Here is a 20460-nt window from a genome sequence, read left to right on the forward strand (position 1 = left end):
AGTGACATGATACTGCTTTAAATGTATAGTGCAGATGGGGCCTCAGGTAAGGCAAGAGACAGGTCTAGGTAACAGCTGGGGTTTATGTTTTCAGCAATGGAGATCAGGACATTGCTTTCCCTGCCTTCCCCCAGAATCCTAGGTGTAACCTGATGCCAACAGAACCTAGCAGACACTAATTCGATGTGCCCCTTCCCTGTTTTTTTTTTTGGGGGGGGGGAGAGTGTGTGTGAGAGAGAGAGCTTTGCCAGTTAAACAATAATAATGACTCTTGCCATGTCTCTTAAAGATGTTCAATTCAATATAAGTTTATTGTTCTAGCCAATGACCACGACAAACCTGCAACAACAGTAGCAATAAAACAATACAGTTCATCTATCCATAATATGAGGCAACATTCATGATGTAAGAAATATTGTTTCCTCTATATATACAATGGTGGTGCTGGCTATTATTATTCATAATATTTCTTACCCACCCATGTGAGGGTAAAAAGGTCTGTGTGCAGCATCCAATGAGGCTACATCATAAAGGTCCCAGGTGTGCCTCTGGGGAGAGGGAATTCTACAGCTGCTACAGATAATGCCTTCTGCTGGAAAACCATCCCCTTAATATCTGAGGGTGGTAGTGCCACTGCCAAGAAGGAAATAGTGTGAAGTGTACAGTTGGGTCAAGCAACGCCACTGGTTCTTACTGGAGAGTTGTTCAATTCACTAAAACAAAGAGGGAATTCTGCACATGGTGTCAGAAGTGAACAGCAAAGCTCTTCCACAGGAGAGATCTGCGATCACTTCAGAGGACAAAGGAGTTTGTTTTCAGGAAGTCCAGGTTCTGACTGCTGCCCACAGCACCCTCTCAACATTTCAAGGCCTCATCTACACTATACATTTAAAGAACTATGATAATGGTTTAAACAGCTATGGTTTCCCCAAAGACTTCTGGGAGCTGAAGTTTTTTTTTAAGGGTACTGAGAATTGTTAAGAGAACACTATTCCTCCTCACAGGAGTATGATTCTTATGAAGAAAGTATGATTGATAAACCATTCTGAGAGCTGTAGCTCTGTGAGGGGAATAGAGATCAATCAAAGCGCTCAGCACCCTTTATATACTACAGTTCACAGAATTATTTGGACGAAGCCATTATTATTATTATTAAAGTGGTATCATAGTGCTTTAAATGTATGAAGTGAATGTGGTCAAAGTGAGTGCTTCAGAAGACAAAGGAGTTTGTTTTCCAGGAAGTCATTCTATTGCTCTGAAGGACAGTCATTCAGACCCCCCTGAAAAGCTTGCTGTTGCCTCTAGTCATTCTCCCTCCAAATTTTGCAAATAAAGTCAACATAAAAAAACCCTCCTAGATATGGTTCAGAACCAAACACCCGCAATGAAAACTAAGCATAAGAGTCAAGATCCAATTATATCTGCCCATCCCTGAGTATCCTTGCACCTGCTCTTTTAAAGTCTGGAATGACGACATTGACAATTACCCAGAAGAAGGTCTTTCTAAGTTGATACTTTGCTTAAAGTTTAATTAGCCACAAGAGGGAGCTACGTACTCCCAAAAATGACAGAAATAAGGACCTCTTCTAATTGAGGTGACATTCATATATAATTCCACATTAAATAGACAGGACTTATCCCAAAGAATTCTGGGAGTTGCAATTTGTTAAAGGTGCTGAGAGGTGTTAGGAGGCCCCCACTCCTCCCAGAAAGTTACAATTCTCAGAATCCTCTGTGAATAGGAAGTGATTGTCAAACTGCTCTGGGAATTGTAACTCCGGGAAGGGAATAGGAGCCTTCTAACAACTCTCAGCACCCTTAATAAACCACAGCTCCCAGAATCCTTTGGGGAAAACCATGCCTATAGAATGTTGACACAATTCAAAATGTGTGCTCCTTTGGTTGAGGTCCCTTCACCCACCCTCAATAAAATATTTGGGGGGGGCACACTACCCCACCCCCAAAGTTGATGGGCATTGCCATTCAAATGGTGTGCGCACACACCATATCATGTGATCAATTATGTGGGACGGGGCTTATCTGCTCCCACAGTGTGTTGGCACTCCTGTTTTGATAACACCGAAGAATGTAGAGTTGTGGGGGGATTGGCAGAAATCAAAATGCCATTTTTTGAGGGTCCAGGTAATAGTAACCAGTGTGGCATAGTGGGTAAGGTGTCAAACTAAGTCCTGAGGGACTAGGGTTCACATTCCTCCTTGCCCATGATTCCCCCTGAGTGACCTTGGACACCAGCTCTCGGAGTAGCCTACCACACAAGGATAGTATAGCAATAGGGAGAGGCATGTATAGCACCTTGAGCTCCTTTTAGGAAAAGCAAGATATAAATGAAATAAATAAGAGAGCAATACCATTCTGGCATCTTTAGAACATTTCATCAAATGGTATCCAATGCTGACCCTACACAAAGTAGACACATTGAAGCTAAAGGACATTAGCTGCAATGGGTCTACTCTGAGTAGGGCTTAGTTGGCCACAGTCCATCCCTGTTTCTTCATCATCATTATCCCAGTGTATCATCATCATCATTTTATTTGCATGCCGCCTTTCCATAGTTAAAACAATGCTCAAGGCGGCTTACAGCATGACAAGATTTACATAATCACCAACTTAATGAAGGTCATAAACAATAAATAAAACACATCAGAAAGTACACAACGAAATGGAAAACAGTTTCCACATAATTCATAAAAGCTAAAAACTAAGAATACAGCATTAATATCAATCACAATCTAAAATGAGATAGATAAAAAATAAAAGCAATTTTAAAAAGAAAACAAAAACGGAGCCCTCTCTGCCCAGCAGCAACAGCAGCAGCAGCAGTACTCCTTTATGGAGCCTGTCAGGCCCCGCCCCAAGCCAGGTGGAGAAAACAAACCCCATTTCTTCCCATAATTCCCATTGCAATGATTCTGTTCCTGCACTCCCTGATTTTCTGCCTTCCAGATGTTTTGGACAAGAATTCCCTTCATCCTGGACCACTGGCCATCTTCTCTGGGAAAGATGGGAATTGTAAGCCAAAATATCTGGAGGGTACCAGTTTACAGGTGGCTGTTCTGTGCCATGATGTGGCATTGTTCCAATGAGACTTACGGGGGTATTCTAAGTTGCCCCCCCCCCCAGCCAAGAGAAGTTACATTGCTTCCACAAAATACACTATGAAAAATCTGGGCAGGGGTTGGTTTTGGCTCCTTGCCCATTTTGCCCTCTCCAACACCCCCTGTGAATAAATGTTCTTGTGAGATTCAGGCCTAATTCAAATCTTCTGAACAGGAAAAGGAGCACTTCTGAAGCAGGAAAAGACTGCATCCCTTGAGGTTTCTCCATAAGGGAAATCAAAGCTAAGGCAAATGGCATTCGAAGGCTGATAAACTCCTACAAGCAGTATAAAACAAATGGGCAACTATACTTAGAAGTCCCTTACACTCAGTGAATTCTGGCCAGAAGAAATTCACCAACACCATTTTTCAACTGGTGTTACCATGTCCCTTCCAGCTAAGCTCATTTCAGCAGTATGATCCCTCAGCTGTTCTGATCTTATCACAGAAGTAAATCACAGAGCGTTTTTCCAAGGAGTGAGAAAGAAATAGATAAGTGGAGCCAGGCGGAGGGAACATCAGCCCACAATATCCCCAGGAGAGGATTTGTGTGTGTGTGTGTAGTTTTATAACCACAACAATTTTGCTTTTGACAATATTATTCCAGCTTAGGAACCACAGAGGTGATGTTACTTAATAACTGTCTATCCCCCCCCCCCCAACTCCAAGTATTCCTGCACATCCTTTAGTCTCAGAGGCAGGTATGTGGTTGCACTCAAAATAATTTTCCATTTCCCAACACAAAAGTACCTGGATTTTAACAGAAACTCTATACCAAGGGTATCCAAGATGGTGTACTCCACATGTGCCCACTATAAGTCCCATCAACCTTAGGCAGTATGGTCAGGGATGATGGGAATTGTAGTTCAGGTACCACATTGATTACCCCTGCTCTACACATTCCAGGCACCCACATCATCTCGTTCAATTGTAAGACTCACAACTCCCTCAAAGAATCCTGGGAGCTATGGTTAGTTAAGGTAAGTAAATTCTCAGCACCCTTAACACACTACAGTTCCCAGACTTCTTTCAGAGAAGTCATGGCTCTTAAAGTGATACAATGCTGTAAGAGTGTTTTAGATGCATGGAGGGGGGTGACCTTAAGTCTACACAGTATAAATTAAAAACAACATTCGCCTACTTGACAGGGTTGGATTATATACTATATATTTATTTGGTCTGGAGATTTCTATCCCTGTTCCCAGTGTATCTGTACCCTCACAAGGCAGCTTACATTTGCAACAGCAAACCATAACAAAAAGTATTATAAATATAATGAGAAATATTGTTGGTTTTGTGTGTGTGTGTGTGTGTGTGTGTGTGTGTGTGTATAAAACAAAGGGTGGCTGGGGAGACCCAGCCAGATGGGTGGGGTACAAATAATAAAATTATCATTGAAATTATTAAATGTATCAACAATCCCAGATGATTAAAAAAAATCAAATAGCACAAAACATCAGTGCTAAAAAGGTGTTAGAAATATCAGCATAAAGAGAGCTCAATAAAATTATCCAAATGCAGATCAAAAGGGGGGGAGCCCTTAAGCACCTTCTAAGAATCAACAGCAAAGGAACAATGTCCATTTCCCTGGGAAGGCACTCCAGCAGTGTGGGGCCAACCCAAAAAGGGTCCTGCCTCCAACCAGACAGCTTCTGTGGCGAGTCAAAGATCAGGACCAAAGAAACTGATCTCAAAGGTATCCTTCGTGTGGGTATTATATAGGTATCCTTCAGATAGCCTGGTCCCCAACAGTTTAGGGACATAAAGGTCAGTTCCAGCACCTTAAATGGGGTCTGGGGAAAAATTGGCAGCCAGTGGTACCACCACAGAAGAAGTGTAATGCAGTCCCAATGCCAACATGCATTTCAGCTGCCACATTCTGCCCTATACGAAGTGTCCAAAACATTACAGTACTCTGGCATGGATGTAACCAAAACATGTAATTCAAAAAGAGATAAATAGATACAGAACAACAATAATCATGTACACCTCCTTTCTCTTGAACATAATTTTTTCAGGAATCCAGCAGTACAGATTATGAATGTGTGTGTGTGTGTGTGTGTGTGTGTGTGTGTGTGTTTGTATTTGCAGTGCACTTTTTTGGTTTTGGTTGTGTGTTTCTTTACTGTAATAAATGTTTCCTTTTTTCTGACAGGCAGAAAAGTTGCACACTAGCAAATAAACAGGCACAATTTAATATAGCAAAGAAAACTAAGTCTGGCTCTTAACTTTTTGCTATATTTCCTTTTGCAGGTTTAATTAGTTTTTTTCCCCATCCTCTATTCGATGTCAAATCCCCAAGGGTCAATTTTAATTGGGAGATGCATGTGACTAGAAATGCTGCTCTAATTTTACTATTTTAAGTGCAGAATAATAATAATAAAATGAATATCTGCTGGGCAATGCAGCTCCTCAAAGCGTTGCTGTGGTTTCCTGCAGGCTTTAGGGCTATATATCCAACAGAGACGGGCCAAGACACATTGATGCCTCAGGCAGAAAATCAAAATGGCGTTCCCACAACGGTAATAAACAAAATAATTGAGAAGATGCTGCTTTTTCACAGCACCCCATAACCGTGGCGGCTGGTAACCACCGAAGCTGGTGGGACAGAACAGATAATGGCAGGCAGAGTCAACTTATTCTGGCTTTCTTCCCATCCTCCTCCCTTGCAAGGAATATAGGAAGCACTTAAACAGTTATCAGACAAAAGCATCAGAGGGCACCTAGGATTTTACATTTCTAGGGGCTGGCATCAAATACCTAGATAGACTTGTCATTTTTCAGTTCTACTTATACCAACAGGGGTGAACAGAAAAGACTCTGGGGAGTTATCTGAATGATAAGTTATTTATGAGTACAGTGGTACTTCGGGTTACAGATGCTTCAGGCTACAGACGCTTCAGGTTACAGACTTCGCTAACCCAGAACTAGTACCTCAGGTTAAGAACTTTGCTTCAGGATGAGAACAGAAATCATGCAGTGGCAGTGGGAGGCCCCATTAGCTAAAGTGGTGCCTCAGGTTAAGAACAGTTTCAGATTAAGAACAGACCTCCAGAATGAATTAAGTTCTTAACCCAAGGTACCACTCTATGACTGAGGAGACACTAGACTGTTGGGCTAAAGCTTTGCATTTTAGGGTGCAGAAATGGTGGCTGAATGAAGACATGCATCACTAATTTATTGCATTTATATCCCATTCTTACGTTTGGGGGATGGACAGGTGGTGTGATGTGCGTGCCTTGAATGCACATAAATGGGGAGTTTCCTGCATTGCAAAACTCAGTGAACAGCACAATTCATAGGAAAACTGCATTCCAGTCTCCATATTAGTTCAGGAAGTAAGTGCAAATTAGGTCAGCTCATTTTTAAATGCAGATTGAACAAAATTCTCCAGCTTCCCTAGAGGTATTTTGAAGTTTACAGCACAGCTGCAGCTAGGCCTTCTTGCAACACATTGTTATTCTTGTTGCAAATGCAGCAGAATTTTCTCCAAGAAGTTCAAAACAGAATATATGGTTCTCCATTCCAACTTTCCCAAAGTTATCTTCATAGCAACCCTGTAAGGCAGGTTAGATTGAGTGAGAGCTTATGATTTTCAGGGGGTTGGACTAGATGACCCGTGGCTCCCTTCCAACTCTAAGATTCTATGATTCTATGAATACCATACTTTTGTCCCTCTGCATTCCCCCTGAGGAAAACCATCCTTTAGTGTTCAATCAAAGCAAATGAGCAATTCAGGTGTTCACCAGATTGAAGTTTGCACCATTTTAGAGATAAGGAGTAGGCTTTCCCTGGGAAAGGAGAGGGGCAAAGGGAAAACTGTTCAGTCCAAGGAGAATGTGGATGAGCCCCAAGAAAGGGATTGGTCAAAATTAATCCAGTGAGTTTCATGCCTGAGTATAGATTGACAATCTGGCCTTCCTGTTCCAAATCTGCATGTGTATCTGTGCTAAGTAATGCTCATTTGGATTTGAATCTGAATACAATCCATCACGGGTGGCGCTGTGGTCTAAATCACTGAGCCTCTTGGGCTTGCCGATCAGAAGGTTGGTGGTTCGAATCCCCGTGACGGGGGAGCTCCCGTTGCTCAGTCTCAGCCCCTGCCAACCTAGCAGTTCGAAAGCACATTAAAGTGCAAGTAGATAAATAGGTACCGCTCTGGCCGGAAGGTAAACGGCGTTTCCGTGTGCTGCACTGGTTCGCCAGAAGCGGCTTAGTCATGCTGGCCACATGATCCAGAAGCTGTACGCTGGCTCCCTCGGCCAGTAAAGCAAGATGAGTGCTGCAACCCCAGAGTCGTCTGCGACTGGACTTAACTGTCAGGGGTCCTTTACCTTTACAATCCAATCCAATTAAAATCAAAACAGTAGCCATATCCACATGTGAATTTTCATTGCCTCATTTGCAGCAATGCTCAATAATCTGCACAGATATCCAAGGCCATGGAGTAGTACTAATCTACACACATGCCAAACACTTTTTTGTTGTTGTTGCTGCACTATTAGGGTTTGCAAAGTTTGTGGTTCAAATAAGTTACATGAAAACCAACATAAAGGTCAATGCCTTTTGCAATGCAAAATTTGTGGGATGCAAATCTCACAAGACCTTCACTATTTGATTTATATTTCACCTTTCCTCCAAGGAGTTCATAGCTGCTTACATGTGCCCCCCCCCATTTTATTCTCACAACAGTGACTGGGCCACGGGTACACAATGAGCTTTATGTCCAAGTGGTGATTTGAACCCTGGTCTCCCAGGTCCTAGTCCAATGCGCTAACCATCCCACTGCACAGCTTGCATGGGTATTTTGGTGGGGAGTTAAACCTGCATTTCTTTAGCATTTATAAACTAGCGAGGATAACAATGCATTTATCTAATCATATAGCTCAAAACCCAAAGGGAAGAAAAAATCAGAAAATCTCTACAACAGACCATAGCATTTTGAAAATATAAGCCTTGGAAAGCTGCTTCTGACATAATGTTAAGACCCAGGTTCAAATCTCAGGTAGGATCGGGCATGTTGTTATCTCTATGCCACATCGTAAATCTACTTTAACAAAATTGTCATGAGGATAAATACACTGAGATGAGGATAAGTCCTTGATGTAGGACAGATGGAGGACAGAAATACTTTGGAGGTATTAACATGCATAACAGTGCCTTATTTTGCCTTCACATTCCTAATCTTGCATCTCCAAGTCAGACAGGTTTGTCGAATAAGGACCACAAAATTAGAAACCTGAAGGATCACAGGTCTGTGTGTGTGTGTGTGTGTGTGTGTGTAAAGGACAGAATTCATCCTCTCCCAATGACTTCACTACGGGCAATCAGGTCCTGACTCCAACTGTTTCCGACAAGATATGATTCCTAATAACATCATCCCACACAAAACTTCATGTGGCATAGTTGGGGTAGGGAGAAAGGTGAGAAGAAAATCCAGAGTACTTGATATAATTTCTCAAATGAATCCCTCATAATTGAAATCTTCTTGGATCTAGCTTATTACATCTAGATGCTTTACTTTTGCAGGGAAACACTTAGCACCCGGTTCCCATATGTAGCTTATAACCCACAGATCTAATTATAGATTTTTCTCAGTTACCAGTTCCCTAGGAAACAAATCCATGGCTCATGTACTGAAGGTCATGGGAGGAAGATTTTCCCCCACCCCCATGTATAAGTAACTTATCTAGAGGTCACAGGTCTGGATGGTGACAAGATAATGACACTACTGTCAAGGACAGACAGCTGGTCCACTGGACCAATTTAACACCTTGAACTTTTAAATCTTGTAAGCCCTTAATACTTTAATTATTAATTAAAACACCTACTTTTTTTCTTGCAATAAAGAGAGGAATCCAATGAGGGTTTTTTTTTGGGGGGGTGCACATTTTTCTGGTTATGAAGTAAGGAACAAGGAGAAACCAATGTGAATATCTAAAAAAACAGGAAGGGATGGCATGCCTGATAGGTTATCGTACGATATTTATTCAGAAATTGTCCCTGCACTTCAGCTTAAAATGGCAGGACAGAAACCGATCCAAGCGTTTTAATCAATAGGCTTTGTGGTTGCTGCTCTTCCAGAATGGGAAAGATGGATAAACAGGTGTGGTGCTTGAAATTTATTCTGCATTGCTCTTAAGGTGATTGCATTGTAACACCAAGAGGCACACAGACAGTCGCCAATGGAAGATTGAATTATAAAACAAGCAGCAGGCAAAATAGGACATGTCTAGAGATGGAATCTGGAACCAAGACAGCACTGACAGGGCAGTTTATTCTGTTTCCCTAACTGGTAATTTATTCATTATATTTGGGCTTTCACGTGTGCAAAAAGCAGGTCTGGAAACCTAGCAGCACATGAGGGAAGTTTAACACTCATTTCCATGTGCAATCGATTCCAGAAATCTTCTGTTTGTAACCCCGTGGACCCAGAAAATGGGGGGAGTAAAGTGATGAAATCTGAAGCAGTTCTTTTCTGCCATTTTTATGGGGAAACAGAAGGATGCAGGTACAGCAGCAATGTTGTCCAAGGATGTTCATGGCTGTATCGTTCCATACCCACTGGGGTGAATGAAATTTAGCATGACATGGTGGTACATCGATTAAAAAAACCTCACAGTTCCACAACACAACAACTACTGCAGTGTGAAAAGAATGTTAGAAAACTAGCAGAAGGATTATAATTACTAGTATTAGAATCAGGAAAACTAACACAATATTACCCTCATCTGAATGCACCCTAAATGTGTGGAAGAGGTGTTGATGTTGGTTCTGATCCTGATATTCACATGTTGACCAGCTCATCTATATAACGTGTGCAAGCTTTACATTAATAGCCTGCCAATATTCAGGGTGCATATGCATACATAGGTTGTGAGTTACAGAATAGATTGATGCATGGAGAGCTTGCTACTATCCTGGCATGTTCCACCAGCTTTCTGTCAGGAACAGCCTATAACCAGATGAGATCTTTGAGGAGTAAAATAACCCTATATCCCGGTTCCAGTACACATAGAGTTTAAAGGGAGTCAGCAGATACAGACCACCACCACCCTAATAACACCACCTGGGAAGATACCCTGCTTGAGGTGGGGGTGGGGGGCAATCCATCTGCCCTTACTGGTGCCACTACCAGTTCCAAACCCTCCAGGATCTCCAAATGGGTCCTATCTCAGAAGCAGAGACAGTGGTAGTGCCGGAGTAGAAGACCAATATCAGAGAAATGGTGCCCGTATTTAACACATCACCTTCCATCCCTTCTCATGAGGAGGAAGCCAGATGACTCCCATGGTCTGTAGATCAGAGCCTTCCTGAGTGTCATGAGCCCAGTGGAGACGTCATGGAAGGGATGGGTGGAGTCTGAGGAGGAGGAGGAAGATATGAGGGAGTTGGAGAGAGAACCATGGGTAGGGTCTGAGAGGGATGAGGGAGTCTTAATTATGCCTGAACTGGAGAAGTCGGCTAGTGGTCCAAAGTGTCAGGAGTTCGGTCCTGAGGAAGGTTCAAGTCGGTTATCATAGAGGTGTCCCACCCCTGTGATATGAGACACCTTTAGTTGGACACCTCCGAAGGACTACTGCCAGTCCCTCCTATCACTCCTGGGGAGGCAGCTGAGAGTAAGTCAGATACTGTGCCAGCACCTCCATGATCAAGGACATGGAGTTGCCAGCGCTGGTGCAAACAAATTTCACAGGCCCAACCCATTTGCAGAGTGCATGTCCAGAAGTGCTTTCCTAGACCAGAGATGCCTGCCATTTGCCACACTAAGGCTTGTGCCCACCCTGCTCTTCAAAAGGAAAAATTGGGGGCATGAAGCTTGTTGAGTCAGCATTTCTACTGGAGCTTAGATATGCAATTCACCTGCTGTGCCTTTAGCTCTTGCCTTACCTATGTATTGCTCTGATTTAAGCTTCAAAGAATTTGACAGAAGCAGAAACCCGAGTTCACATTCTTTATCTGGCTATGAGGACAAGGACACTGACGTTCCAATGAAAAGTTGGCAGCAGAGCCAAGCAGTTCAATTCATTATTTATTTATTCCATTTCTACCCCACCTTTTTCTTCAAGGAGCTTCAAGTGGTGTACATGGTTCTCCCCCTCCTCATTGCATCCCCCAAACAACCCTGTGAGGTGAGAGGCAGCGACTGGCCCATGCTTCATGGCTGGGTAGTAATTTGAACCTTGGCCTCACAGGTCATAGTCTGACACTCTAACCACTACACCACACTGGCTCACCTACACCAAAGTGCTGAAGCAACACCTTATCCCAGAGAAGTTCCTCTGAAACCTTAATCCTTGTCTCACCAGTAAGGCAGAATTTTGAAGCAGTGGTCATGGCAACAATACATGACCCTTATGGATATATGCAGTTGTCAGTGACATTTGAACCCCTGGACCACTGCACTGTCTGCATCCAAGAAAGGAATGGCCATTTTCGATTTGCTGCTGCAAACCTGATTAATATTCACCCAAATGGCATGGTGTCACAAGACCACATTCCTATGTGAAGTGACTTGGTAGCAAAAAGCAAGTTTAAGAGCCCAAATTAGGTCAACTCCGTATCATAAAAATTTCCACCCCTTTATACATCATATCCCTTCTCATTTTCAAATCATTTGTAATATAAATAAATGCTCACTTTTGCTGCTCTAAAACACTATTTAATTCACATCAGAGAGTCGTACTAAATAAACATTTGCTAGCTAAAAAAACATTAAATCAGTAAACTCATTCACATTAAATTGGTTTTAGTGAATATTAAAAGGCACTTTATGTTGATACGATGTTAGAAATATGCTGCCTGGTTTTTAATGCTATTATTTACAATCAGTAATGGGAAGGGTTGTAATACTGAATATTAAGCATGCAAGAAACCGTAAGTCTTTGATGAAGCAAAAGGTGGAGTTCTGTATTTTATCTGTAAGTACATCTAGTTATGAATTCCAGGGCTGGGGAAACTGTGATCCTTCAGATCTTGCCAGAGCCTAGTTCTGGTATATTAAAGCGCTGGAATCATATCATAAGAACCTAAGAGGCTTTCTGCATAAGGCCAAAGGCCCATCCAGTCCAGAATCCTGGCCTCACAGGTGCCTATGGGAAGCCCACAAGCAGGAACCAAGTACAACAGCACTGTCTGCACTTAGCTGGTTCACCATCTACAGACCCTTTCGGACAGAAATAACTTGGTCCTCTACTCCATGCTCTTCCAGGTCGGATTATTTCATTGTGCTCTACATGGGGCTGCCCTTGAAGATGACTTGGAAACTTGAAATGGTCCATAATGCTGTGACCAGATTATTGACTGTAGTTCTCACATTTAAAACACCTGCCTTGGTTGCTGGTTTGTCACCAAGCCCAATTCAAGGTGTTCAAAGCCCTAAAGAACTAAGGCCCCAAATATCTGAAAGACCACTTCATTCCCTTGGGTGTTCCACCAGCCTTAGAAGCTTGGAGGTGGTGTGGCCTGACAGATGGCTTGCTATGTGGCAGTCCCTAGAGAGGTGTGTCTGGCATCTTCGATATACAGCGTTTGATGAATGGTGAACACGCAGCTATTTTGATACCTGGAATTAATATTTTTAGGACCCACTTCATTTTTGTGATTGTAAGTTGTTTCAAACTGTTTTTAATATTGTGCTTTAATGTTGCAACCTATGGGATTTTCATCATCATCCCTGCAGGGATGCTGTCTACCTGTTAACATGCAACATTGGACCCAAACAGTTTGTGGCAAAAGGCAGCGTACATCTATTGTAATCTCTAGATCAAGGAGCGGGGGCATTTTCAGCATGAGCTCGGCAAACCTTCATGAGGTCTGCAGGTCAGGGTTGGGTGTGAGTGATGCTAATGCAAAAGTGAGCAAGGTGCTCTCCTATACGCTAATGTCCTACATACTCATTCATTAGTTATGTCAGGGAATTGAGACAGAACTGGAAATGGGAGTGGAAACTTCCCTTACTACTTACTACTCCCATGTATGGAACAGAAATCCAGGGAATGTGATTAGTATTCACTGTTGCTGTGGCTTTCTGTCCCCCAAAAAACATATATAATTGCTTGCATTTTGCATTTAATGTAAATAAAAAGAAGGCAGAAAATGAACTGCAGTGGAGTGGAAACAGTGCTGCATGTGACAAATGCAGAGTAGAACAGAAAATGATGCCTCTTTTCATCCCTACCATTCCTACAAATGCATTAACACACACACACACACACACACACACACACACACACACACACACTTCCCTTCTTACACATCAACAAACACACACACATTTATTCACAGACTTACAACATTGTCCTAGTATCTACCCTAATTCAATGTCCTACATTTAATTCTCCAAACCTCTGCATCAGTTTGTTGTTGTTGTTAAAACCCCTCAGCATTTTTGAGCCTATTTCTCCTAATATACTCCCTTTTGTATTCAATTTTGCTAGAAATATTTTTTTGTGAACCATTCCCTTTAATATAATGTGTGTGTGGGGGGGTCATTTTCATCAATATATGCACATTCATGCACACTTTACCTAATATATGCATTACTGTGTACATTATTTGGGGAACTGCATCACAAAATTTGGAGAAGTGAACATTTTGAAGGAGAGCTGAGCTTTGGATCACAGGTTGTTTCAGGAAGTGGGTAGGTTCTCATTTAAATCTGAACCACACGGAACTCCTCCCTATCCCTAGCAATCCTTTAAGAGGCTTCTCTCAGAACTTCCTACCACATGGAGTAAATATAGGCAATGTGTTTTCAACTGTTTTCTGCCTCACCCTTCCTCTTTTAAATAAACCTTTTTTTATTTAAACTGGTTCTGAATTAATGAGAACTTCTGAAGCCCTATAATGCCCTAACATGAGGACTTGGAATAATTGCTCACTACAACGGACAGCATTTTCTTGCTCCTAATTCTTCTATGCTCATTTCTCCAGAGATAAAGGCTCAAAATCCACAATAAATCTCAAGATTATTAGCCTCTCTAATGTTATGGCAAAAAACCCTGCTCTTTACTATGGCTCTCCCCCCCCCCCCTTCTTCTTTTTACTTTCACACTTGGGAAAGATCAACATTTTACCTTAATTAAGGCTCCATTCTTTTTTAAACACACATAATACAATGTTCTTCTAGACAATGGGCCTAGTCATTTTTATGGTTCTTGTTCCAAGTGTGAAAACTTTGCCCACCTCTGAGCACTCGCGGGGGCTGAGATCTGCATCTGTTCATGCCTGTGCTGAAGGTGGTAGATCCTTAAAGATTGGACTCAAGTCCAGTCCTCTGGTTCTCCCTCCACCTCTGATCGAGTCAGTTGCACCAATTGGCCAGCTGGCTCCTCAGCTACCAAGTGAAGTTTGCTTTCAGGAGGATGGGTCGAGACTGACTTGGCCAGCTCCCCCTCCACTTCTGAGACATGTAGCAATCCCACAACATCACCTTTGGCAACATTTGACACCACCCCCAGCACTTGCTCTAACTTCCCAAAGCCAGGTAAGCGGAAGGAGGTGTGAGGGCTCTGACAGGGTCGTAGAATCCTCCTGCCGCCTTCCCTATTGCAAAAATTAATATTGCATAGTTTGAAGTGACTGGATGTACCATAGGTGCTGGCTCCCTGGGGCCCTGGGTGCCCAAGCACCCACAAAATTCCCCATGAAGGGGCTGGGCACCCGCAAATTTTGGTGCCAGGGCCATGCTCACTGCATGATACCTATGGCCCCAGGCACCCACGGTCTTGGGGCCAAGCTGGCACTCCTGGGATACATGAAAACTGACTTGGGGGGACATTGTTGGGCCCTTAAGTTTAAAACTTTACTTGGAGAACTTTCTTCAAAACAAAACAGAAACATCAAAGATGCATCCAAATAATTTCATAAGAAAAATGCCAGCCCAAGGCAGCCAAATGGAAGCCACGCCTTGGTTTTTGAACAGTTTCAGAGTCAAACGGACTCCTGGACCGGATTTAGTTTGAGAACCAAGGTACCACTGTATATCAATTATACTTAACATTCCCAAAGCCAAGTTAGCACTTCCCCAGCTTGGGGATCCAGCCAGTGCCTCATGCCTCCTTCCCAAAGCCCATTGCTTCACTTAGCCAGCTTTGGGAAGGGAGTGCGAAGGCTGGGAAGGCTGACTTAATCAGCTTTGGGAAGGGAGTGCGAAGGTACGAAGGCCCCACCTCCATGTGACAAGGCAGTGTACGGCCCATGAGTTCCATGTCAAAGTTCTCTTGCAGCCCACTTGGTAGTTGGACCACATTAGTCTAGGCATGCTAAGAAACAGTGAGGAGCATGTCTGACCTCCTTAATGCCAAGATGACTTCCAAGTGGTCTACAAATGTAAGAAACATACAATTGTTAATATAAAAATTAAAACATGCCATAATTAAAATATGCTTTTATTAATACTACTAATATTAATATCCAGTCTTTCCCCTAATAAAAACAATTCTGTTAAAACATTAAAGCAGAAATGCCCCAATTAAAATGTGCAATAAATCCACACACAAATTGAAACACCAGACCCACATGAATAGACCAAGAGAATGCCTGTGTAAAGAGGGGCATTTTCAAAAGCCGGCAGGATGCCAATAAAGATAGGGCCTCTTATAGAATGATCTCCTTGCTGAAATACAGCAGTGAAAAAATCTGACTCTGCATCATCACAACCAGATGGGAAATGCTAAGGCTAGCCAGGTTCTCTGTGTTGATTTTAATGCCCTTAATGGACTATTAGTCACCAACAAAGGCATCACAAAACAACTGGGTTTTGAACAAATGCCCCAACTGCATCAGTGTGCATGTAGGGAAAATATCCTTCATTGGGGGGCTGCTGCTTTCTCAGTTGGTACAATGAACTATGAAACATTCTGACTAAACTCGTATGAAATACTGGAGCTGGTGAGACTTTATTATTATAGCGAGATATGATAACAATAAATAGGAGGTTTAAAGGGCTGTAAAAAGCTATATATAAAAGAAGCCATAAATCTGCAAAAGTAAAAGAAAGAAAGAAGTAGAAATAAAAGGCTGGAACAAAAGCCCCAGGATAATCCTTTCCTAATCCTCCTCCCATATCTGAGTGTTCGATTTGAATTTTAGAGAGCATGACTGCTTTGCTATGGGCGACTAAGACCGTAAGTTTTTATGTTTAGTGCTTCTTTGCTGAAAATCGACCTCGGAAAAGAAGTGTCCCTCTCTGTTCTTCCTGTTTGTGCAAACTCACTGATCATATAAGCTCTGGATAACCAGGGGAGCTTGCACTTTCTTGCAATGCTCTGTGCAGAAAAAGCATCAAATATTGGAGGAAACAGGTCAGTAAGTAGCAGTCTGTGTGTTTTTCAATCTGCAAAATTCCAAGCCATCCTCTCTTAATTCAGCACTTCATAAAGTAGCAGGACTAGCTCAGGTCTGATCTGAAATCAACCACAATATTCCCATTACTCCCCAGACAGATTTGGAGCAGCCTCAGCCAATCAGGATTTTAGCATAGCATAGTGGGAAGGTATCTATGCCCTGCTGCCAAAAAAGAGAGACATCAAAATTCTGTGCCAAGCTAACCTGCATTACACATAAAATGAAAATGAAATATGTGGTCTGTTGAACCATGACTAATGATTGAGGCTTGACACAAGTGCTGATAAGGGTCTGCCTTTTGTAAAGTGGGTCATTTGACTAGTGAAGCCCTGTTGGGATACAATAGATACCTGATGAGGGTTTACTGTTGGGCGTAACTTGTTTCAGGTCTAATTGAAACAAAAACAAAATCATCACCATCTTTACTTTAAAAATATTCATCCACCCTCACTTTGATAATGTTCTTTCTCTAACTGATGCAAGAGTTCATTAAAAAGCCAATCAACTTTGCTTTGCAACTGCCAAGGGGGACGAAAAGTTTCCTAAAATAATCTTTACGGCGATGGTGGTGCATATACACTTGCGTGTGCACACGCTTAATGCAAACTGCCTCATTAAAAATTAAATGCAAAAATAGAATTCAAAAATAGGAATCTGTTTACTTTTCAAGTCTTTCAGCAGTGGCAACTGATGAGCCATTAATGAGTTCCCCAAATGAGCATCCCTGTGGAATGATGGACTATTTGACTCTAGAAGTCAAGATGTGCTTCAGTGATTTTGACAGAATTCTCGCTACAGTCCTGAAGTCGTTTGGAAAGGCCTTCGCTGGGAGAACTGATAAAGTCTCCTCCTGCTATGGTGGAATGTTAACTTGGCTGAGTTTCTTGCTGCATGCAAGAATCATGGAAAATGAAATAGAAGGTTATTGAAACCAGCCACTAGGGATACAATATTTCTATTCTGCCCTGTATTCATTGCATACCACACAGTTTCCATTTTGCTGCAGTTCAGCTTCTGTCCTGTTTTACCAGTTTCACTGCCTGCTATGGCAAAATTTTGTGTAATTAATTATGTTGTCATTACTTTAGTCTACATCGTTCATTTCAATGTGAAGGAAACACACCACAAATTGTGGGGGGAGCCTTCAAGTACTTATCACTACATCTCATTCGTGGACAGAAAACAACAATGAATATCAATAGCATTTGCTGGGTTGAATTCTTTTCCAAACATGGGATGAATACGTGAACACTGTCAAGTTCCCATTTCGTTTCTGTTTTTCTCTGAATTCTCTGGCAACTCTACTTGCCACTACCTGGAATGTCCTGCCATTGACTTTCTATCATCAAGCATCATGGGCTTTCAAAGGATTTCGTTCATCATAATTGGTTGACAGTACATTCAGCACAGACAAAAGGAAGTGCTTTAAAAAAAAAAAAAATAACTGCATGATTGATTTATGGAATTCACTCCCTCAAGATATGCTGGTGATCATGAGCTGTAATTGATTTAAAAGTGGATTGAACAAATTTGTGGTGGTTTGAGTTATGAATGGCTATATGCCACTTCTGGTATGTCGCTGGATAGCAATTGCTGGGGAGCAACAGCAGGAAGTGGCTATTGCCTTCATGTCTCACTTGTGACTTGCCAGAGGCACCTGACTGCTCCCTGTTGAAAAGAAACCCAAGGTGCTGGAGTAAATAAAGCTTTCACCCAAAGTCGCAAGGCTCTTAGGATATGGAACATCCTAACATATGCGTTGTAGATTGCTGGATGGCACAGGTTAGAGGAGGAGAGGCTAATCTGTGGCCCAATTCATGTTGTATAACTACAATGGCCATCAGCCCCATCCAGTATGGTCAATAGAAAGGGATGAGATGATTGGAGCTGAAGTCCAACAACATTTGGAAAGTCATACATTAGCCATTCCTAAGCTAGTCTTTGGTGCTGGAGGAGACTCTTGAGAGTCCCATGGACTGCAAGAAGATCAAACGCATCCATTCTTAAGGAAATCAGCCCTGAGTGCTCACTGGAAGGACAGATCATGAAGCTGAGGCTCCAATACTTTGGCCACCTCATGAGAAGAGAAGACTCACTGGAAAAGACCCTGATGTTGGGAAAGATGGAGGGCACAAGGAGAAGAGGACGACAGAGGACGAGATGGTTAGACAGTGTTCTCGAAGCTACAAACATGAATCTGACCAAACTGCGGGTGGCAGTGGAAGACAGAAGTGCCTGGCGTGCTCTGGTCCATGGGGTCACGAAGAGTCGGACACGACTGAACGACTAAACAACAACAACAACAAAGCTAGTCTTTATGTGCCTTTGGTGGCTGTTTTCTGTTTGTTTTAGCCTTTTTATGCTGGGTTGGCTGAAAAAAGCAAACCATTCGTATCTGCTCCATCCAGAGTGGTGTCATGGAAGGCACGGCACCACCATGCTTAATGATGAATAGATGCAATTGGCAAAAGGATACGTAATCCAATGGAATCATCAGCATTATCAGAAGTGAAGCCCAGATGCCAAGAGTTGTGTCTCATGTTTGTTTGCACTAGTCTTTTAAAACTAACATCAAAATAAGCCTTTTTATTGATTGGAAAAGTAACTGTCCAAAGTACCCAGTCGATAATAGCATTGACACCTCATTTCTCACCATCACCATAAAAGAAACACAATTCACTTGATTCAAACAATTCAAAAAATGGTCATTTATCCTTATGTCATGAGTGTCCATCAGCATTTTCGATCTGCTAAGTAGCTCATTCCATTGATGCATTATTTATGCATCTTTTCCCAATAAAACACCCTTGGAGTGGGGGTGCTGCTGATGATATTGCATTGAATTTAAGCTCACACACAACAATAAAAAAAATCAATTGGAATCAGGACCAAGTAAAACTGAAGTGTCTTCTGTCAAAGAAGCTGGAGTGTTCATATGCTTTTTGAATTTCATACAGGCAACCCCCCGTTTACACAGGGTTACGTTCTGAGGCTCTGCGTGCACTGGTGAAATCCCGTATAATTGAAGCTCATTGAAAAAGCCTGCAAACAACCCATTCCACATTTTATTGGTGTTTCAGCGACATCTTTATGATGTTTCCAGGTCACTTCTGAGTTCAGCGCAATGCATGCATACATGGTCATACACATATTGAACATGTGTAAGTGAAAGCTGCCTGCATTTTGAAATATGTCATTGGTTTTTTATATGATTAGTGATATAAAATAGTAGGCTGAACAATCAGTATCAAGTCTCAGGTTATTTTTAATGCTTACTTACCAAAAAAGTTGGGTGGCTTTAAAGCTTTCCAGACCAATTGGAAGGGATGGATCTGGGCTCACCACTGTGGAATGTTAGGAATCCTATAGGGTGGGGAATCTTTTTCCGCCTGAGGGACCCACTCCCTCATAGAAAACATTTTTTGGGGGTGGGGGGTGGGTGACACATACCACTAATGGGTGTGGCCAGACACAAACCACTCCTCATCAGAGCCCCATCAGAGTCACCTATCTCTGAATCCACACACCCCCAACATACATATGCACACAGTAGAATTTGACTCCATGCTTCCTATTCAAAAATATTAATTTCAACACTGATCACATTAGTTACATCCATATAAGTGTTGCTGTGGATATATATTTCCTAAACAACCATTCTCTGAAACTTTGGAAACTGAAAATGCCTATCAAAAAGCCCTTTGGATTCCAAGTTCTGCATTAGCGGCCTATATATTAGTGAAGCATTTGATATACAGAAATAATAATGCAGCATAAAATATGCTCTCTATGCTTCATCTTTGGGATCAGGAGGAAGCAGATGAAGGCTCAAAATGAGGCTGAAAGCTTGATGAGCTAAAAAATGCAGTTGCTTTTATATTATTCTGACACCGTAAAAGAGGGAAAAGAAGATATTTAGGTGGCTTCATTTCCCTTCAAATTACATTTTAAATGGCTGGACCCCAAATCCAATCAACCCCAGATGTAATGATCA

At 42.1% G+C, this 20460-nt stretch overlaps 1 protein-coding gene across 2 annotated transcripts in view; it reads right to left on the reverse strand.

The window, feature by feature from the left end:
- CDH13 (cadherin 13) overlaps window positions 1-20460 on the reverse strand; it is a 671873-nt gene that overhangs the window by 307839 nt on the left and 343574 nt on the right. The gene's annotated exons all lie outside the window — the stretch shown is intronic.

The sequence above is a fragment of the Podarcis tiliguerta genome (genome assembly GCF_965153285.1).
Source record: "Podarcis tiliguerta genome assembly, chromosome: 8".
NCBI lineage: Eukaryota > Metazoa > Chordata > Lepidosauria > Squamata > Lacertidae > Podarcis > Podarcis tiliguerta.